This window comes from Pinus tabuliformis, chromosome 7 (assembly GCF_031772625.1).
Source record: "Pinus tabuliformis cultivar Carrire ecotype Pingquan chromosome 7, CPIR1, whole genome shotgun sequence".
Classification (NCBI taxonomy): Eukaryota; Viridiplantae; Streptophyta; class Pinopsida; order Pinales; family Pinaceae; genus Pinus; species Pinus tabuliformis.
This window is the reverse complement of record NC_142293.1, coordinates 2063011708-2063031050: the sequence shown is the minus strand read 5'-3', so window position 1 is coordinate 2063031050 and position 19343 is coordinate 2063011708. Positions and strand designations below refer to the sequence as shown.

General features: G+C 36.9%; 1 pseudogene; it reads left to right on the top strand.

Moving 5' to 3' along the window:
* Positions 1–2419: 2419 nt before the first annotated feature.
* Positions 2420–3550, top strand: LOC149256792 (enoyl-CoA delta isomerase 1, peroxisomal-like; annotated as a pseudogene).
* The last annotated feature ends 15793 nt before the right edge of the window (positions 3551–19343 follow it).

Here is a 19343-nt window from a genome sequence, read left to right as displayed (position 1 = left end):
ATGTGATTTACGCTGAAGAACCTCTCATAAATATTATATGTTTAATCTTTTTTTTTTAAATAAAAAAGCTCAATTTTTTTTTAAATATATATATTTAAAAAAAAATGTTTATTTATTTATTTTTTTAAATAAAAAATGTGTAATTTTTTTAATAAAAAGTATATATTTAAAAAAAATGTTCATGCTTTTTCTTAAATCGTGTATATATATATATATATATATATAGATATATATATATATATATGATTTTTTAAATCAAAAATATATAGTTTTATAAAAAAATTAAATGTTTTTTTTTAATCAAAATATACATATTTTTTTAAAATTTTAAATTTTTTTGGTTTTTTTTTTTAATTTGAAAATTATATGTATTTTTTAAATTTTAATTTGTTTTTTATTTTGATTTTTTTTAATTTGAGTATATTTTTATATTTTTATTTTTATTTTTTAAATGTTTTTAATCTTAATTTTAGTAGTTTTTTTTTTTTTTTTTTTTTTTTGAATTGAGGCTTCTGTGATCCATATCAAGTTTAAGAGAAATTTTTCGGCGTAAATCACAAGATAAATCATTTGTCGACGTGTTTCGAACCAACAAGTGTGGTTCATCGTCAGGACAAGTTGAAAAATCAGATCCATCTTTGCCTGTTAAATAGCATGAGCAGAGCCTCCAACGGCTAACAAGGGTAACGGTTAAATTTGACTAGGGACCCAGGTCAAACAAACCAGTAAAAATAAGGGACCTTACCTTTACCTATAATTTATAAGAATAAATTAATTTTTAATTAAATTGGTGCATGAGTTAATAAATAGATAAAAGAATTCACTATTTTATAGATAAATGGAAATTATAAATACTAGAATAGATCGTATAAATAAAAATATCTAAAGGAATAACTAACTAATTAAAACTATATAAATTATATGTATAAATATATATAATTTTTAAAAGAGAGGTTAAGTAAGTTGGAACAAAATAAATTAATTAATTAATTAAAAAACAAATATATATATATATATATATATATAAATATATAAATATTTAAATAAATAAATAAACAAACAAATAAATAAAATTAAATCAATAAACATCAGAATAAAATGATATTAAAAAAAAAAAATATATATATATATATATATATATATATATATATATATATAATAAAAAATGGAAAATACTTAAAAAGAACTAATAATAAATATATAAATATAAATATTATAAACAATTTAACTAATCAGAAAAGTTGTAAATATTCTAAAAATCTAAAAAGATCTGGAAGAAAGCAACTAGAAAGAGAGTGCTGGAACCCAACACCTACTAATTTTCCAACCATCCTCTCTATTGAGATTACTTGGTGTCTTTTCAATCTCAAGAGCTTCTCTGAATTTCCGATGATGGAACTGCGAAACTCTAGCAATGACACTAGCCTCCTCAATACAAACATGATGATTGGTTTTTTTCGCATGCTTAGCTAAAGCGGAAGACTTTGATCTCCTATGCTTGAGGTCAGCTGCGTGTTCACTGATCCTTTGATTGATGGAGCGACCTGTCTCACCAATATAGGGGGTCCCACAGGAACAAGGGATAATATAGACCCCTTTCATATCTTTAGGGTCGATAGGGTCCTTTGCTGATCTGAGGGACATACGAAAGGTGTTAAGGGACCTAAAGGTTACAGGGACACTATGCATCTTGAGAATCCTTGCAATCTTATCAGTGGTCCCTTGAACAAATAGAAGATGGACACCTGGAATCCGCTCCTTCGGCTCCCTTTTAACAAGAGAATTCTTGGCAGCTTTTAGGAAAGCCTTCTGACCCATGTATCTACTATAACCATTCTCAACGAAGACATCAAGGAGATGGGATTTTTCCTTCTCAAAACTCTTTTTATCTGAAATCCTTAGGGCCCGAGTAGCAAGGGTATTGAGAACACCCATCTTCTGAGCTGGGAAATGGTGGGAATTGGCATGAATATACTGCTCCGTATGTGTTTTCTTTCGAAAAACTTGGTGGGAGAGAGAACCATCACTATTCTTAGAAATAAGAATATCTAGGAAAGGGATTCAACCATCAACTTCCTGCTCCTTAGTGAACTTAATGGTCGGGGATTGATTGTTGAGATGATCGAAGAAGAGATCTAATTCCTCTTGGCCGTGAGACCAGATAATATTGGTGTCATCCACATACCTTTTCCAAAGCTTAGGAAGGAGACGGGAAGAGTTTAGAGCCCTAGACTCAAAATCTTCCATAAAAAGATTTGCAACAACAGGGGATAGAGGTGAGCCCATGGCAACTCCACAAGTTTTCTCAAAGAACTCTCCCTCAAAACAGAAAAAGGTGGAAGTGAGGCAAATCTCGACTAACCGAGCGGTGTCAGGATCTGTTAAGCGGTTGATAACCTCCAAGGCCTCATTAATAGGGATGCAGGTGAATAGGGAAACCACATCAAAACTAACAAGGATGTCCCCTGGGTCAAGTTTAATGTCCTTGAGTTCATCAATAAAGGAAGCAAAGTCTTTTAATTTTTTTATTTTTTTTGAAATTCTTTTATGGTTTACGAGATAATTTTATTTTTTTACATTTCCTATATTTTTTTGTCTTTTTATATATATTTCTATATTTTCCTTTTTAAGTAATCAACATTTATAAAAAAGAATTAATCAGTGCTTAGGAAGAGAAGAGAGCTCTAAGACGGTGAGGCGAATTCCAGAGAAACCCTCCTCCATGGACGCTATTTCGGCTGCGCTACAAGAGGTCCAGGATTCCCAAGACGCAGGGACCCTCGTGCCCATAAACCAGGGTAGATTCTTTTCAAACGGCCTCGACCTTCAATGGATCTCTCAGAATCCAGATATCCCCTTGAGCACACTCTGGATCAGGTTTGAAACCCTGCTTGCCTCTGTGGTGAGGCTCAGGATGCCCACCATCGCTGCATCCTGTGGGCACGCTGCGGCCGGAGGTTTCATGCTGGCCTTGGCGCAAGACTACAGGTTCATAAAAGAACACTGATCTGTGCTCTTCACGCGCGAGCTCGACATCGATTTGAAGTTTACCAAGGGTTTCATGGCTGTCATTCGAAGCAAGCTCATGCCCGGTCCCCTAAAGGATGTGGTGTTGGGCGCCCGCAAGTGTAATGCTCAGATGGCTCTAGAAGGCGGCATCGTGGATTCTGTTTACGCGGACTCGCCTCAGACGTTGGAGGCCGCCATTAAAAAAGCTCAGAAATTGGAAGGAAGGAGTTGGAAGAAGGAGATTTACAGTGAACTCAGGGAGAGGGTTACTGTTGCTAATGGAGACAAGGAAGGCCTTCTGAGCCTGGGGGATGCTAATTGTGAGGAGGAAGGAAATGGACTTCTCATGTATCTGCCTCATTCCTCCCCTGTATCTAGAATTGCAACAACACCCTTGTCTGTGGAGAATATCTGCAAAGAAAATCAAATGTCTGATCACTCTGCCTCGTTCCAGATCCAGATCGTGCTCCTTTCTGGCAAAACTCTGCTACACTGGGTATGCTCTTCGGATCTTGTGCAGGAACTCAAGCAAATCTTGTAATTTAAGCTGGGGATCCCCTGTGCATCTCAAAGACTCCTCCACGAAGGTAAACAACTTGAGGATCTTTATCCCCTTTCTTTTTACAGCATTAATAGAAATGCCTCCATCATTTTTACCCTGCGTTTGAGAGGGGGAGCTGTTGGACAGTCATCTTCTGCTGAGGCTTTTTCATACAAAGATGTTGTCCATGCTCAGAGGCCCAAGAAAACAACTCCATCAACGCAGGTTCCCAAACCTTTTTTGGTGGACAAACAGGAGGAAACCCCCTCCATTGAAATAATGCATCCTTCGCTGGATGAGAAATTCCAAGTGTATGCAGAGCATGCCATCATTTGCAGGTTCAATGGGCTATGGCCGCGCACAGCCGATCTCTACCAATGGATTCACTCTAACTGGACCAACAACTGCAAGGTTCTTCTCTGCTCAAAGGGTTTCTTCATTGTAGTATTTGTTCTCAGTGAAGACTACCAAAAAGCATTAACTGAAGGCCCATGGTTTTGGGGCTCAGCAGGTTTATTCCTCACCCCTTGGTTCCCAGATTTTGATCCCTCTTCAGCCATCATCACCAAGCTCCCCATCTCGGTCAGACTTCCTAATCTCTCGGCGCATCTATGGCACTTTACTGTATTCCAAGGAATAGGCGATTCTCTAGGCCGCTTTCTAGCCACAGACACCTCTAGAGGGGAAAAGGGCATATTCACCTACGCCAGAATCTATGCAGAAATAAACATGAGCAAAGGTCTACCTAATCAGATTAATCTCAAAATTGGAGACTTCCATTGGACTCAGTCCCTGGATTACGAGAACACAACCTTCCGCTGCCGAAATTGCCATCACACAGGGCATCTTCAGAGCTCTTGTCCCTCGATGCCCGCCCAAAAGAAGAAAGCCAATCCTAAGCCGAAATCCAAAAGCTGGAAACCTCATGATCCTCCTCCCATGGATGATTTTGATTCCAGCTCAGATGAAGAGGAAGGGGATGCGGAAGATATGGAAGCAAATATGGCACAGGATCCGTCCTCGACTGGTCCTGAGGATTCTGCTGTTCCATCAAACTCACAGAAAAGAACTCATGAGTCCTCTCCCTCGGATTCAGACAAGGAAACCCCTCAGTCAGCCCAGCTCAGCTTGCAGATCATACCAGCACAACAGAGTCATCTTGATTGGGTCAAAGTTGGTAAAAAGAAAGGGAAAAAATGTTGAATAGTTGATTCTACCCACGTTGGGTAGAATCCTTTGTTCTGTTCTTGTTTCTATGTTCTTCTTGTTACTTCTTGCTCAGTACTGCTCTCTTCTTGTTTTCTCTTAGGGGCCGAGGTGGATAGTCTATCCTTTCCGGCTGCCCGTTTTCTTGCCTCTCTTGGTTGTAACTTCATATTGTACCATACTTCCTCTTAATAGAAGTAGTTTTTACCGAGAAAAAAAACATTTAAAAAAAGAAAAATAAAACAACTAGAAAAATTGTTAAGTAATCATGATTTCAAAAAAAATTAGACATAAAAAATTTTAAAGTGTCAAAAAATGTAACATTTAAAAAAAAAGATCCACACTTAATACATTAAAAAATTTAAAGTGTCAAAAATAAGCCCTCTAAAAAAAGGTATCCACACTTAATACATTAAAAAATTTAAAGTGTCAAAAATAAGCCCTCTAAAAAAAAGGTTGATGCTGCATCAACACGTTTCAAAATCGACATGAAAATCACTAACATTTAAAAACAAATATTTATATTTGATACATAAGATAATTTAAAGTGTCAAAAATATGTTCCGAAAAAAAGAGTGTATTCTGCATCGCCACTTTTTGCTACCTCTACGAAACGGGTAATCGTATCAGTTCTCGTTTCAAAGTTTACATTGTTTCTGGCTTAGCTAATTCGAGTTAGGGACATGAAGTTTAGTTGTGCGTAGTGGCTTCCTAAATTTGAGGAGCCTAAGTTGAGTTAATTGTAGTTGTAATAATTTAATTAAGTTAAATTGAGTTATGGTCAGTTAAACTAGTTCTAACTGTTGGAGGAACTGTGGAAGGTCAAGTAGTGGGGTGTGACTTCAGTGATCATCCAAATAACTAATCAATGAACATAAATGAGCTCATGCATGCAGAGAATTTGAGTTACCGTTGATCAGTGGTTGTCATTGATGTCAACCCAAGCAGCACCAAGGGCCACCCCAATCTTGCATGGCAATTTTGACTTGAAAACTTACTCTATTATGAGTTAAGGATCTTCTAGTTGGATTCTACTCGTTGATATATGGCACTCCACGTAATTCTTAATGGTTTGAGAGATATTCGTGTTTGAAGTTAGTAACCCCAATTAGTAGGCTAAAACCCTATAGGGTTGTGGCATGGCACTCATAATTGGTTGTGGTAATTTAATAGTCAATAATTAATAATGTTTTTTTTTTCTCCTAAAATCCCTCCAACATTCACTTGTTGAGGACCCTCTCAACTCAAGACATTCATATAAATAGTGACCCTCATATCCTCCTCTAGTAGGGATTTTGTGGCTTATAACAAGTCATCATGGAATTTTTGCTATAATTTTTTTCTGCGACATTTCAGAAGCTGAAATTAAAACTCAATTGAGCCAAAATCTTGATGAACCGCGCGACTGAATCTCAGATCTTATTTCGCTATATTTTCAGAGATATAGTCTGAGGAAGTTATGGTTTTTGCAGGCTCCCGAATTCCATGTCAAACAGGTGACATTGGGAAAATCGTCATAACTTTCTCTCTAAGAATTCGATTCAAAATTTGTAAATAGTGACAGAAAGAGGATGGAATTTAGTTTTCGGGGTATATTTTTCAGGGCCGAAGATTCAACAGTGACACGTGGCACTACATACAAGTTCGCTCTATTGAACCCATCTATAATTAGGTCATCGTGGGAGAATTGGCATACTCTTTCTTGAAGAATCCAATCTTGATCAAACCTATGGGGTTGGAAAGAGGACTCAACGAGCTACTACAGGATGAAATTAGATCTGAAATTACATAGATATAATAGCTTCAATATCGAGCTCCTAGAGGAAAGAAAAATCATGCATTCAAGGATCACTGCAATAAGGACCACACATCAAGAGTCAAGGGTAAGTCTCCTACAACAAGGTATGTATGATTAGTGTTTACATTTGAATTTTGAGTATCATCTCTGACATATGTTTTTGCAGGACAACGTAAGTATATACGTGGTCTCGGTTATATCTCTATGTCTTTATATGTCACAGTTAGTTTTTTGGATGTCCTATTCTTGATAATACACATCTGATGCTACATATTCTTGATGCTACACCAAGTCTGCTAAATCTATAAGATGTTGTAAGTTCATGTTACTTGTCTTGTAATAGTTGATAGAATGGTCTTTGTTGTACTTAGAACTTGGTTCATCATAAGTCTAAGGTCTGTCATCAATTCTTATTGTATATATCTTTAGGCCATTTTTGGATATAGTCTTTCATAAAGTCCAGGCCTATATCAAGAGTGAGAGTCTTTGTCTACTCCTGCAAAAAGTAAACAAAAAAGTGACAATCACACTTCAGGTATGCATTATAATTTTAATTTGTATTTATTCATTATTATGCACTTACAAGTGTTTTGCAAGCAGAGGTAAGTTGAAGGGTATCTTGTTTGTTTTGGGATTGGTTTCATCGGGCAAATTTGCCATGCAGATAGAAGAAGATTCAAGTACAACATCAAGCAAGAATTCAAGAGAAGAAGTATCAAATCAAAGCAAGCATTGTAGCGGTACATCTTTGAAGACATGACAGCCATCCAGATATCGTGATGTCATCATTGTAAAGTGTTAAAAGAGTCATTTATAAAAGAGTCATCATTGTAAAAGAGCCATTTGAAAAAGAGTCGTCATTGTAAAGTTGTAAAAGATTCATTTGTAAAAGAGGCATCATTGTAAATATTGTAAAAGAGTCATTTGTGAAAGAGTCATTCTGCCTAGAGTCGAAGAGGCAATTTTGGGAGGTATAGGAGTCATTGTTGGGATGATTTCATGGTTGGGTTGCAAGTCATAGAGTGATTAGGTATTAGGTCAAGTCCACGAAAATCATTGTACATCTTATTGTATCATGGATTGTTGTCCCTGGTTTGGGAATCCACAATCTTGTCTTATTTTAGTCTTTATAGGGTGGTAGGGTGGTGCTAGGCAAATGCATGAAGTTGCCTACAGGTTGGAGCCTGTGAACACTTCAGGGTGGTAGGTTGGTCTAGGGTATTGGGGCATTCATTTCAGTTGGGGTTGAATATTAAAGAATTTATTAGAAAATCATTAGAAAAGCATTCGAAGATTTTTGACCCAGAGGGGGCTTTCCACCTAAAATTCTTGTGCCTACTATGATCTTTTATTTATTGTTATTACTAAAACATTAATAATAATTGGAGATTAACTAATGTTCTGTTAAGATTCAAAAGTGTTAATTGCTAAGGAATACTAATTCACCCCCCTTCAGTATTTCCAACAATTGGTATCAGAGCTTGGTTCCTTCAATAACAGTCTCACAACTAGAAGGAGATCATGGACTATACTTAGAATAGTGTTCCTTTGTTCAAAGTAAATAACTATGCACTTTGGAGTGCAAGAATGCAGATTAATTTGATGACGCAATGATACAAACTATGGGAAATCATTAACAAAGGCTTCACACTGATCCATGATGAACAAGGTAAGAAAAATATGGTATATGATGCAAAGGCTAAAGATCTTATTATAAGTGGGCTTATCGAATCTATTTATCTTAAGGTATTGAGTTACAAAATTGTTAAAGAGGTATGAGGTAAGCTTGAAAATATATATGCAGGTGACTCAAAGGTGAAAGAAGCAAAGCTTCAAATTTTCAGGGCAAAATTTCAGCAACTCAAAATGAGGGAAGATGAAGATATTGTTGCATACTTTCAGCATTTTGATAAAGCAACAAATACATTGGAAGGTTTGGGATAACCTGCTGAAACGAAAATTTTTGTCCGAAAGATCATCAGAACCTTGCCAGCATGATTTAACCCTAAGGTATCTATCTTGGAAGATAGATCGAATCTGACCAATCTCAACATATATGAATTTCATGGAATTCTTACGGCATATGAAATGAGGATTGAAGAAGAGGATGGTACATCTCACTTAGAAACGACATTTGCCTCATCCAAGAAGAATGGTAAGGACAAGCAGACTCAGAAAGAAAAAAGTTGGAGTTGTAAGGATGAAGAAAAGGAAGAAGAGGAAGAAGACCTCTCAAATAAAGAATTCACCTACTTCACATGGAAAATGAGAACAGGTACGAGAAAATTCAAAGGTAAACTTCCATTAATATGTTTTTACTATGGTGAGGTTGGGCATTTTGCAGCCAAATGTCCTCACAAAAATTAGGTTGTTACGAATGGAAAGAAAGGTCCTAGGAAGTTCAACAAGCAAGGAAAGAAGAAATGGTTTAAGAAAATTTTCTTCACCAAAGAAGATAGTTCCTCATCCGAAGAAGACAATGATAACAAAGAAGAATTCAATGGAAGAGTATTGTTTATGGCCAAGAACAATAAGCAAGAGGCACCTAACAAAGAAGGAGACAAAGAAGAATAAATGACTGAGGTTGAATTTCAAAACGAAGTGATCAGGGTTATCAAAGAAGCTGAGAAGAAGCATATCAACACTATTCAAGACAAATTGAAGACAGAGAGAGAACAATTCCTCAACCTTAAAATCAAGGTTGAAGAATACAAGTGAATTGAAGAATCTCTCAAGAAATAATTAAAGGAAAACAACAAGGAAAGAGAAGCATTGGAAGCTGAAATGGTTTCTCTATGAAAGGAAGTAAAAAATGGAAAAACTTTTCAAAACTATGCCAATAGTTCAAAGACTTTGGACGAATTCATCAACAACCAACGATCATACAACGACAAGACTGGTCTTGGTTACAAAGAAAAATTTGAAAAGAAGTCGAGTCCTTCTATGACAATTAAATAATATGGATATGAAAAACCTACCAAGCAAATAGATCTTTCAGCTAAAGCAAGAGATTAATATTCACAAGAAGAACCTTGGAAGACAATTCCTCGAAGAAGATTTCCTCCCAGTTACCAACCTATCTTTTATTGTCATTGTTATTCATGTGGAAGGTTTGGACATAGAGCTGTAGAATGTCGCATGTATGTTTGGAATCAATATAATTCTAGGAGATCCTTCAGAAATGGATCTTCCAGAACTAAGCATAATATCAACAAATTTTATCATTTGAGAGATGATGTCAAATGTTACAAATGTAACAATTTTGGACATATGGCTAGGAATTGTGAAATTCCATACATGTACAACTATTATCAGAAAAACCCTAGAAGCAAATTTACAGGATCACTAGATAGACACCAAACAAAATCTTCTATGACTAACATAGAATGTTACAAATGTCATAACTATGGACACATAGCTTGTAACTGCAGGTACAAGATGGAATCAACCATGAATGAAAATCTTGACGACGAAAATAAGAGGTTTGGAAAGGAAAATAGGTACAGGATGAACAAGTAGAAGATGAGAAAGAAAAGAAAGAAGGCAATAATGTCCCAACAATTATACTTTCACGATTCGTAACAGATTTTGAGGAATCAATAGCTTCTTTGGTTAATGACTTGATTCAAGATGGTCTGTTAAATGACACAGTATTCTAAACAATTTAGCTTATCGACTCCTAGAAAATTGAAGATTAGGAGTCTATGAAACAGTATATGACACAAATCTAAGATTGAAAGACAGGTAGTTTTAAAAATATGGTAGTTTCATTACATGTTTATGGGGAGAAGACTAGTTGAAGTATTACAGATTCAAGAAAGGAAGCAATGACAAGCAATCTCTATGTGAAAGTGGATCAAAACAATCTAACGATTATTGAGATATCTTAGCAGGATAAAGGAATATTCATATATAAAACCAAGTACATCAAATAAATGCTCAAGAAATTCCAGATGGAAGATTGCAAGCCAGTCCTTACCCCCATGGTAACAGGTTGCAAGTTAAGATTAGAAGACTCATCAAAGAATGTGGACCAAAGGTTGTATAAATCCATGATTGGTAGACTCCTATATGTGACAACTTCGAGGCCAGGTGTGATGCAGGTAGTTGGAAAAGTAACATGATTCCAAGCAGCACCAAAAGAATCTCATACCATTGCCTTCAAAATAATTCTTCAATATCTTAAGGGTACAACAGAATATGGTCTCTGGTATCCCAAAGGAAATGATCTGGTCATCCAAGCTTATACAGATGTAGATTGGGCAGGAAGTGTTGATGATCGTAAGAGTACCAATGGAGCAACGTTCTACCTAGGTGGTTGCCTTGTCTCATGGTTAAGTAAAAAGCAGTCTTCAATCTTGTTATCCACAGTAGAAGAAGAATACATCGCAGTAGAAGCTTGTTGTACTCAAGTTCTATGGATGAAGAAAACCTTGCAAGATCTTCAAGTTAAGTTTGATGAGCCTATTCCCATCTTCTACGATAACACCAGTGCCATCAGTATCTCCAAAAATCTTTTGATGCATTAAAAAACAAATCACATTCCGATCAAATATCATTTCATTAGAGAGCAAGTCGCCAAAAAGAATATCAAGCTTGAATATGTTGGCACAAAGGAAAAAAATTCTGACATCTTTACCAAACCATTACCTCGTGAAGAATTTAAGTATCTTCACCAAAAGCTTGGGATTCTCCTAAGTTCTCATTAGAATCTTCCTCTTATCTAACTAAGTAGAAAGGGGAAGTGGAGGTGTGTACAGGTCTACAAGGTGATAGCTTGTCATGGGGAGTTACCCTTTTCCATTGGTGACAAAGGGGGAGAGAATGTAGTAGGAAGAAGTGTCATGATTGCAGGGGGGTACTTGTGTTTCCATCAATGTCAAATGGGGAGATTGTTGATCAGTGGTTGTCAATGATGTCAACCCAAGTAGCACCAGGGGCTATCCAGATCTTGCATGGGAATTTTGACTTCACAACTTACTCTATTTTGAGTCAAGGATCTTCTATATGGATTCTAATCGTCGATATGTTTCCGTTGATATATGGCACGCCACTTAATTCTTCACGGTTTGAGATATATTCGTGTTTGAAGTTAGTAACCCCAGTTAGTGGGCTAAAACCCTATGGGGTTGTGGCATGGAACTCATAATTGGTTGTGGTCATTGAATAGTCAATAATTAATAATAATAATAAATTCTCCTAAAATCCCTCCAACATTCACTTTTTGAGGACCCTCTCAACTCAAGACATTCATATAAATAGTGACCCTCATATCCTCCTCTAGTAGGGATCTTGTGGCTTCAAACAGGTCATAGTGAAATTTTCGCTATAAAATTTTTTCTGTGAAGCTTTAGAAACTGAAATTAAAAACTAATTAAGCTGAAATCTTGATGAACCTTGTGACCGAATTTTAGATCGTGGTTCATTATATTTTCGGAGATATGATCTGAGGAAGTTAGAGTTTTTGCAGGCTCTCGAATTCCATGTCAAATAGGTGACGTTGGGAAAATCGTCATAACTTTATCTCTGAGCATTGGATTCAAATTTGGTAAATAGTGATAGAAAGGGGAGGGATTTTAGTTTGTTGGGTATCGTTTTTAGGGATGAAGGTTGCAATAGTGACACGTGGCACTTCGTACAAATTCATTCTACTGAACCAGTCTATAATCAGGCCATCGTGGGAGATTGGGCATAACTCTTTCTTGATGAATCCAATCTTGACCAGACCAGTGAGGTTGGAAAAAGGACTCGAAGTTCTACCACGTGACGAAATTTTAGACCCTGGAGATCCAAAATTACATAGATAACTCAAATTCAATATTGAGCTCCTAGAAGGCCAGAAAAAGCATGCATTCAAGGATCGCTGCAATAAGGACCACACATCAACAGTCAAGGGTAAGTATCCTACTACAAATTATGTATGATTAGTGTTTACATTTTAATTTTGAGTATCATCTCCGAAATATGTTTTTGTAGGACAACATAAGTATATACAGGGTCTCGGTTATATCTCTATGTCTCTATATATCACAGTTAGTTTTTCGGATGTCCTATTCTTGATGCTACACATTCTTAATGCTACACCAAGTCTGCTAAATCTATATGATGTTGTAAGTTCATGTTACATTTCTTGTCATATTCGATAGAATGGTCTCTGTTGTTGTACTTATAAGTTGGTCCATCACAAGTCTAGGGTCTGTCATCAGTTTTTATTGTATATATCTTTAGCTCAGTTTTGGATATAGTCTTGCATAAAGTCCAAGCCTATATCAAGAGTGGGAGTCTTTGTCTACTACTGCAACAAGTCAACAACAAAAGTGACAAGCACACTTCAGGTACACATTGTAATTTTAATTTGTATTTTTTCATTATTATGCACTTACATGTGTTTTGCAGGCAGAGGTAAGTTGAAGGGTATTTTGTTTTGTTTTGGGATTGGTTTCGCCAGGCAAATTTTGCATGCAGGTATAAGAAGATTCAAGTACAACATCAAGCAATAATTCAAGAGAATAAGTATCAAATCAAAGGGAGCATTGCAACGAGACATCCTTGAAGACATGACAACCATTCAGATATCATGAAGTATTGTTAAGGCCAAGAATCATCATTGTAAAGTGTTAAAAGAGTCATTTATAAAAGAGTCATCATTGTAAATTTGTAAAAGAGTCATCATTATAAAGATTGTAAAAGAGTCATTCTGCCTAGAGTCAAAGAGGCATTGTTGGGAGGTATAGGATTCACTGTTGGGATGATGTCATGGTTGGGTTGCAGGTCATAGAGTGATTGGGTATTAGGTCAAGTACACGAAAAGCATTGTACATCTTATTATATCATGGATTGTTGTCCCTGGTTTGGGAATCCACAGTATTGTCTTATTTCAGTCTTTATAGGGTGGTAGGGTGGTTCTAGGTAGGTGCATGAAGTTGCCTACAGGTTGGAGCCTATGAACACTTTAGGGTGGTAGGTTGGTCTAGGGTGTTGGGGAACCCATTCAGTTGATTATTGAAGAAACCAAGGCGTTAGGGCACCCTTCCAGTGGGAGCTGGAGAAGAATGTTTTTCTAAAATTCTAGGAAGTTGCTGCTTTCATTTCAGTTGGAGCTGAAGATTAAAGAATTTATTAGAAAAGTGTTCGATAGTTTTTCAACCAGAGAGGGTTTTCCACCTAAAATTCTTGTGCCTACTGTGTTCTTTTATTTAATGTTATTACTGCATAAACATTAATAATAAGTGAATATTAACTAATGCTCTGAAAAATATTTAAAAGTGCTCATTTCTAAGGAACATTGATTCACCCTCCCTCTTAGTATTTCCAATAGTTACCTAGTTGATATTGGAGTTTAAGGGCAATGTACTATTAGTTGTAAAACATTCCAAGCTGTATAGGTGGTGCACGCAGTCAAAGAATTGACCTAAAGGAATTGTGCAATTCCAGAATGGTAAATTCCTAATTAATAGGGGATTAATTCCCAAGGGAATAACGCAAGGAAATAAGAGCTTGGGAAGGCTTGAAATTGGATAAGTGTTGGGCTAGGTTTATTCAGTTAGGCAGAGAGATAGTTTATACAGTTGCAGGGTGTGCTCATGCTTGAGAAAGCATTGTATTTCTTCTCTATTCTGTAATTAATTCAATATAGATAGTAAGGGGTTTTGATCAGTTGCTTTCCGCTAGATAATTATCGATGTATGTGTGATGTTTCCTTTTGTATGTAAATGATTCTTGTTTTAGATGGCGAATGAACTTCCTCAGATGAGTAGAGTAGCTTCAAGCCTTGTGATTTCGTAAATTTCATGAGCAGTTTTGAATCTACATAGGGTAACTGATATTCTAGAGGAGTTGGGATTGATGTCTTCATAGGGACTTTAAAGGATAACATTCAACATGAGGTTCATATTTGGGAACCTGATTCATTGGGGAAGGCATTTAGGGTGAAAAGAAAAGCTAAAAGAAAAATCATGGCAACAAGGAAGTCTACCACTCACAACTATAAAGATGAAAGTTTTGTTGCTCCCAGCCTTCCACAACCTAGAAGGTTGACACCACAACAATTGGAGGAAAAAAAGAAAAGAAAAAGGGCTTTGGTATAGTTGTGATAAAATGTACACTAAAGGTCATAAGTGTGCTGAGAAAAAAACATTCTACATAGATTGTGAAGAGGAGGAGGAAAAGGAAAAATAAACATCAAAAGAGGAGGATATACACTAGGAAGCAACCCAAGAGGAAGAAGAAATGATTCTGACCATATCTTGTAATGCATTGACATAAATTACCACTCCCCAAAATCTCAAGATAGAAGGATGTGTCAAGAAGAAAAAGGTAATAGTGTTGATTGATTCAGGTAGTACCCATAATTTCATTCATTGTAAGATAACCAAGGAATTGAATTACTTCCTATATCCAACACCAGAGTGTCAAGTGATGGTTGCAAATGGAGGAATTGAAAATTGCTCTGGAAAGTGCCATAATATCAAGCTAACCATGGGGGAATATGTATTGAATAGTCCAATGCTTTCTATTTCAATGGTTGGTGCTAATGTTGTACTAAGAGTCCGATGGTTACAATCTTTGGGGGTGACAACTTTTAATTTTCAAGAACTATTCTTGATTTTTTTTTGGGAAGTTAAAGAAGTTGAATTAAGGTGCATCGAAGGGAAACCAAGCAAGGTAATAAACTCTAATGATGTGACAAATCTTCTGAAGAAAGAACAATGGGGAATAATTGCACAATTATGCTCACTAGAGGTTCAAATATCGAAATCATCTATTTCTCAAGATTCCAAAAAGTCTTGGACAGTCATTACAAGGTATTTGAGACTCCCAAAGGCCTCCCACATATTCGTGATCATGATCATGCTATTCATTTGATCCCAGGAAGTGTTCCTCCAAACATCATACGTTATAGATATCCCTATGCCCAAAAGAGTGAAATTGAATGTACGGTTTCAGAAATGCTAAAGGCCGATATAATTCAACCTAGTCAAAGTTCTTTTTCTTCTCCAGTAGTATTGGTGCACAAGAAGGATGGATCATGGCTTATGTGTCCATATTATAGGGTGCTAAAAAATCTCATCATTAAAGACAAATTTCACATTCCTATCATTGATGAATTTTTGGATAAATTACATGGAACAATTTACTTCACCAAGTTGGATCTTCATTTAGGATACTATCAAATTAGAATGAAGAGTGAAGACATTCTGAAAACAACATTCAAAACTCATGAGGATCATTATGAATTTTTGGTCATGCCTTTGGCCTTACTAATGCACCTTCCACATTTCAAGGTTTGATGAATTCCATTTTCAAACCCTTCCTTAGAAAATTTGTGTTAGTATATTTTGATGATATACTAATTTACAACAAGTCATGGAAGGGTCATGTTCAATATGCAGACAGGATGCTCAAACTATTGGAGGAGAGGAAATTATATGCAAAAAGCTCCAAATGTTTCTTCGGAGAACAAGAGGTGGAATACTTGGGTCATATTGTATCTCATGAGGGTGTTAAGGTAGACCTTAACAAAATTAAAGCCATTAAGGAATTCAAAATCCTCACAACCTGTTGTAGCGGCTACAAGACCCTCCAAAATTTTGGCTCGCATGTAAATTTTGGAGCCTACCTTAGATCCTGCGACCGATCGTCCTTGGTCACTTATTGGTAAGCTGATGATCTCAGGCTTCCCCTCCTTGAACTTAAGAGTTTTTCGCGCTCTCATATTTGTAGCATGTGTCATATGTGGGCATAGGGATTGTTATTTGACATGCAAAGGGAATGTTGTTTTACTTCAAGGGAATCATGTGCTTATGATTTGTTATCATCACATAGACATGTTTCACACTCACTTCACGCACTCTTGTCATGAAGGCTATTGCAACAAGAAAAGTATGTCTTATACATTCTGGATAGTCTATGTTTTATCACTAAGTGTCCGTGTGTGATCACAGTTAAGTCTTATCAATGTTTACATATGTTTCATTTATCTCACACTTAGCCAATTTCCCGAACAACCTAGCCTCATCCAACTTCTCGAAACTGTGCACTTTGCTTCTACAGCCATCAATTTTCTTCCCTTGCCTACTGAAACTCCACAGTGCATAAAGATGCCAACATCCCTTGGCATCCAAAGCTGGTTCCATTGTCATTAGAAACTGAGCAGTATTTCCTCCGAGCTACCTAAGTTGCACTGCAGTCAGAAATTGCGCAGAGGTGTCCTCTCAGGACCCCATACTATAGCAGTGTCATGTGCCTCAAAATTACACAGCAGTTTCCAATTTGCTCTGTCTGTCTTGCATTTAGAAACTATGCAGTTGGGCCTTCCAGGGCTTCGTCTCGACAGCAGTCACTTCCCACTAAAACTGTGCGGATATATCTCTCAGTGACATGCTAAGATCACCCCCAAGGAGTTAAGGAGAAGGACCAATAGACTAAGTGATGGTAAAGGTCATGACCACATGCAAACTCCATTGGATGCATGATCATCTTGAGGGTAAGTATGGTAAGTAAATAAAATCTTTCAAAGTACATCTCATAGTTGAGTTTGAAAGACTGCTTGTCATTGTCATAATATCATGTCTTTAGTAACATGCTTGTGTGCAAACACCAAAAAAGTCATTTCATGTGTTTCTGTTGAAAAGTGTGCAACAAGAAATTCTTGTTGAGATTGCAACAAGATGATGGAGCTTAGTGAAAAGAGTCGCCTTCACTAAGTGGGCCCGCAGGGTATTTTTGGCGCAAGTCTATTTTTAGACTATGTCTATTTTTAGACATATGGATCATGTCTATGTTTATGGATGATTGATCAAGTTGGGAAAAATAGATGGACTTCTATTTTTGATGAAAGTGTGAGTGATCAAAGTGTGAGTGATCACAGTGTGAGTGATCAAAGTCTATTTTTAGACTGGCTGTCAAAAATAGAAAAGTCAAATATTATTATCTCACAATAATATTTGGACTATAAACTTGATCTTATTCTCTTGGAGCACTTCAGTTTGAGCTACAGAGGTGGCACATGCAGCTGTCAGAAGGAAATACGCTTTTCTTATGAGTCAGTTGAGTTGTTGCATGCATGACTTCAGTTAGAACTCAAGTGAGTTGAGTTTAGTGGACTGGAGGTACAGTTGATGGAGTTGTGTTCAGTTTGACTTAGTTAAACTAGTTGTAGTTAGTCTAACTGCAGATAGACTAATGATGAGTTGTTAAAATAATTATTAACTCATAATACAACTAAAGAATACATCAGTTAACTCAGTTGCATGTCAGTGCATGTTCAGTTCAACAGGGACAAGTGGTAGAGAATCAGATTGCTATCAGTTGTGACTATAGTTGTGCATCAGATCTTGCACAATCAAGGGATTGAGTATGCCAATGAGTTTGCTCACGTATTTGGCCCACATTTTAGCCTTTGCTCACATCCACAAAGAGTGAGTGACTATTTTGCAGGTGAAAAACGAGTTTGGGAAGCTATTCTCATCAGTTCTTGAGCAGGTATTGAGCAGTGGAGGCAGGCAAGCAGTGGGATAGATTTGGAGATCAAATCTGAGCTGTATTGTGTGTAACAGAAGGGCATGGTACTGGATTGCTTGTGATAAGCATTGTACTTTGTAATGTTACATGATTCAATCAATATAATATACAGATAGTGTGGGGTTTTTAGCGAGATGCTTTCCCCGGGATACATACTGTGTTTATGAGTTTTATTGATGCTTCTATGTGTGCCTGTGGATGTTTCTGCTTCTATAAATTGATGATCAACGTAGAGGAGATTATGTATTATACATGTTCCGCTTGTAATTGTATGATCAGGATAATCTCTGTGAATACGTGTTAAATTATTCAAAATTTCTACATGGTATCGGAGCTAGATAATTGTAGAAAAAGTTTTTACATGGTATCGGAGCAGCTTGATTTGTAGAAGAGATTTTTACAGGATATCAAGCGAGGATTGATCATCAGATCTACTATTCAGGAAGTGTTTACATTTTATTTCTTCAGGCAGAGTCTGTAATCGGGCCAGGTAGCCTCTGGATTCATCCTTCTTTTGGAAGGTGAGATATCCGGTGAATGCCCATACAGTCCATCTCTGTACAAGAAATACTTTGTTCTCACGAATTCTAGATCAGAAGCGGTTGAGTTTTTGTGCTGGTGGAATTCGAATTTAATTCCAAAGCAAGAGATAAAACTCAGAAACATTCAGTTCGAGAATGGAGATAGTATTCAGTTCGAGAATGGAGATAGTATGCCCCAGTATCTCATGAGGCTCACTCAGTGTCGAGATGAGCTGGGAAGTGTGCGGATTATTGTTGATGATGAGTATGGTGAGTCTAGGACTCCTTGACCTTCCTAAGAGTTGGCATAGCTACCAGGACTCGGTGAATGGAAGGGAGAAACTACCAAATTGGGAACGACCATGGTCGGATTTTATGCAGGAGGAGATTAGACGGAGCACCAAAGACGGTTCTTCATCCATGCAGGATGAGGAGAACTGTGCCTTAGCGAGTAAGGTGAAGAAGGGAAAGAAGAAGGTTTCTCTTTCCGAATCTTGTTCTTCCAGTGATGGGAAGAAGGTTGACAAGTCGAAGGTGAGATGCTTTCGTTGTCATGAGTTGGGTCATTATGCTACTAATTGCCCAAAGAAGAAGTCCAAGAAGGAATCTGAAGGTGAGGCAGCCTCACTTGCTTCACAGTTTGAGTTGGACTTCACACTCTTCGCATGCATGGTTTCATCCATGGTGGGAAGTGGTTGGTTTCTTGACAGTGGAGCTTCTTTCCACATGAGCGGTGACAAAAGTT